Source organism: Diceros bicornis, chromosome 39, assembly GCF_020826845.1.
Source record: "Diceros bicornis minor isolate mBicDic1 chromosome 39, mDicBic1.mat.cur, whole genome shotgun sequence".
Lineage (NCBI taxonomy): Eukaryota > Metazoa > Chordata > Mammalia > Perissodactyla > Rhinocerotidae > Diceros > Diceros bicornis.
The window spans coordinates 5,409,727-5,413,260 of record NC_080778.1 but is presented as its reverse complement, the minus strand read 5'-3'; the positions used below and the strand labels follow the sequence as shown (position 1 = coordinate 5,413,260).

The 3,534-nt window shown below is 39.2% G+C and overlaps 1 non-coding gene across 1 annotated transcript; it reads right to left on the bottom strand.

The window, feature by feature from the left end:
• Nucleotides 1–1,770: 1,770 nt before the first annotated feature.
• Nucleotides 1,771–1,875, bottom strand: LOC131399803 (U6 spliceosomal RNA). The gene has a single exon (XR_009217230.1). It is a non-coding gene; the product is annotated as a U6 spliceosomal RNA (small nuclear RNA).
• Between the last annotated feature and the right edge of the window lie 1,659 nt (nucleotides 1,876–3,534).

The window sequence follows — 3,534 nt, the reverse complement described above, 5'->3', positions numbered from 1 at the left end:
TGTGCACAGCTTTAATAAGGAAGGAAGGAGCTGATGGTGAAGGAGACCAATGTTTATGGACAAGACTCACCAGGGTTCAGAGCCTGGCCAATGCGTGAGGGAACTGGATGAAGATTTAAGAGTGTTACCCTCAGGGAAGGATGGAAGACAGTTCCTTTCCTTTCCTGGAAATGGGTGATGACGAAGAGAATTCTGTCACGAAGAAAAGTCAGAGAGGAGAGGTGCCCAAGATGGTTTTGAATGTCTGAGTGAAACGAAATACCTGTGAACCAAAATCTCTTTTTAATGACTATTGCTGATTTTTAATTGTTTAAAATCATGGTAAAATATACATAACATTAAATTTACCATTTTAACCATTTTAAAGAGTTTGGTTCTGTGGCAGTAAGTACATTCACATTGTCGTGCAGACATTAGTACCATCCATCGCCAGAACTCTTTTCATCTTCCCAAACTGAAACTTTGCCCAATAAACACTACTTCCGTATTCTCTCCTCCCCTCAGTCACTGGAAACCACCATTCTACTTTCTGTTTCTACCAATCTCACTACTCCAGGAACTTCATATAAGTGGAATCACACAGTGCTTCTCCTTTTGCAATGGGCTTATTTCACTTAACATAATGTCCAAAGTTCATCCGTGTTTTAGTGTGTGTTAGAATGTCCTTCCTTTTTAAGGCTGAATAAGAATCCATTGTATGTATACACCACAATTTGTTTAGCCATTCATCCCTTGATGGACACTTGGGTTGCTTCTACCTTTCGGCTACTGTGAATAACACTGCTGTGAATATGGATGTGCAACTATCTCTTCAAACTCCTGCTTTTGTGTCTTTGGGGTATATATTCAGAAGTGGAATTGCTGGGTCATATGATAATTCTACGTTTAATTTCTTGAGGAATGTCTGTACCGTCTTCCACAGCTCCTGTACCATTTTACATTCCCGTCAGCAATGCACAGGGTTCCAATTTTTCCACATCCTCAACAAAACTTGCTCTCTCTGTTTTTTCAACAATAGCCATTCTAATGGGTGTAAAGTGGTATCTCATTGTGGTTTTGACTTGTATTTCCCTAATGCTTAGAGATGTTAAGCATCTTTTCATGTACTTGTTGAACATTTGCATGTCTTCCTTGTAGAAACATCGATTTAAGTACTTTGTCCATTTTTTAATCAGGTTGTTGGTTTTTTTGTTGTTGAGTTGTAGGAGTGCTTTATATAATCTGGATAGCAATCCCTTATCAGATATATGATTCATAAATATTTTCTCCCATTCTGTGGGTTGCCTTTTCACTTTGTTTATTGCGTTCTTTGATGCAGAAAAGTTTTTAATTTTGATAAAGTCAAATTTATCCCTTTTTCTTTCGTTGCCTGTGCTTTTGGTATCATATCCAAAAAATCATTGCCAAATCCAGTGTCATAAATCTTTTTCCCTGTATTTTCTTCTAAGAGATTTATAGTTTTAGCTCTTACATTTAAGTCATCGATCAATTTTGAGTTAATTTTTTAAAAACGTAAAACATGAGGCAGGCCTGTTGGTGTAGCGGTTAAGTTCAAGCATTCCGCTTTGGCAGCCCGGGGTTCACCGGTTCGGATCCTGGGTGCAGACTTACTCTCCGCTCATCAAGCCATGCTGAGGTGGTGTCCTGCATAGAAGAGCTACAACTCTACAACTATGATACACAGCCATGTACTGGGGCTTTGGGAAGAAAAAAGCAAAAGAGGAAGATTGGTAACAGATGTTAGTGCAGGGCCAATCTACCTCAAAAAAAAAAAATGTGAAACGTATCATGAATTTACTTGTCATCCTTGCACAGAAGCCATGCTAATCTCCTCTGCATAGTTCCAATTCTAGTATGTGTCCTGCCAAAGAGAGCACTGAAACAAAATCTTAGAAATAAATGCATTAATATAAATATAAGAAAATCAAACAGTTTATGGCACACTTATAACGTGTTCTTACTTCCTAACTTGGGGATGCAACATATGTATCCTGGGTCCACCAGATGTTTTAACTGACACTATTTACACACGTCTCTGCTTGCCGCTTGCTTAATTAAGCTTTTGATTTTGATTCTCACATATTCTGTAGTTATTCTCCATGTTTGGCCACTGGACAAGCTACATTGGCCAAGCCAATGGAGATATAGCAAGATTTTTAGGTTCTCTTGTCAATTTTCCGTAATTTACAGGTGGAAGCTGTGATGTGGATATATTTTTAAGAGTTTAGACGTTGATCTAAATGGGGGGGGGGTGTTGGTTAGAAAGCCTGTCCATGGAGAGTCTAGTCCCCCAGATACTTTCCTCCATCCCCAGAAGAAACAAAGAATTTACTCTTTGGGGAAGGTGAACCAGAGAGACTGTGGGCTCAGACACACTGTGCATAGATGAGGACAGAGATGAGGCTCTAGACCAACAGGAACACAATGACAGTGAGCATATCAGACTTTGAGGTGCCCCTACCATTGCCCCAACCTCCCCCTCTTGTCTTGCTCCTACAGTGCGTGCTTCTAGGTATATATCCTGTCGCCACCTTTGCCCCTGACAAGGGAAGGAGGGCTTTTCCCTGGAAAAACTGAACTATACCAAAGAAAAGACCTACATTTGGTCTCTCTCCCCATGCAATCACTCTATAGCCAGCTCTCCAGGCAACAATTCCTGACTTTCCCACACCCTTTGCTGGAGTTTCCAGTCTGCTTTCTAGGGCTGCACTCTTAAATAGGAAAGGTTGGTGAAGGATAGTAAGATAATTGAGGACAGCTTCCAACACAGAAGACTGAGGCTAAAATAATAAACAGAAAAAGAACCTTGGAAAGAGACCATACAGAGAGGAAAAAAAGCTCTTAAAACTATAATATTCTCAGATAGAGGAAAAAAGATATTATATTCATGGTAAAAAGAATGCTATAAAAGGAACAACTGGAGAACAATTAAGAGTTTTGGAGATTAAAAATTATAAAAATCAATGGAGCATTTGAGAGATAAAATTGAAGAATCTCCCAGAAAATAGAACCAAAAAACCAAAACAGCAATAGGAGAGAAAAGATAAAGTATGAAGATTAATTTACTACAGAAAAAAAACACAAAAAAAACCTGAGGGGAAGAAATTATTGAAGAAATGAAACAGGAAAGTGACCCAGAACTGAAGCGTATATGTCTCCATACTGAATAGCACATCCATGCCTGGGATGATGAATTTAAAGAGACCAACACCAAGGCACATCATTATGAAATTTATTATCAGCAGGGATCCAGAAAAGAGCCCAAGAGTTCCCAGACAAGAAAAGAAGCCACAAACAAAGGAAAAGGAAGAAGAATGATGTTCTCCTTCTTAAGAACATTATTGGACCCTAGACGACGGCAGAGCAAAGTGTCTGGAGTTCAGATGAAAAATGATCTTCAACCTGGAATTCTGTACCCATTGAAAATACCATGAAGGGAGGAATAAAGACATCTTCAGGCATACACAGTCTCAGAATATTTACCTCCCAGGTGCCCTTTGTCAGGAAGCTACTAGATGATGTGCTTTGCCAAAA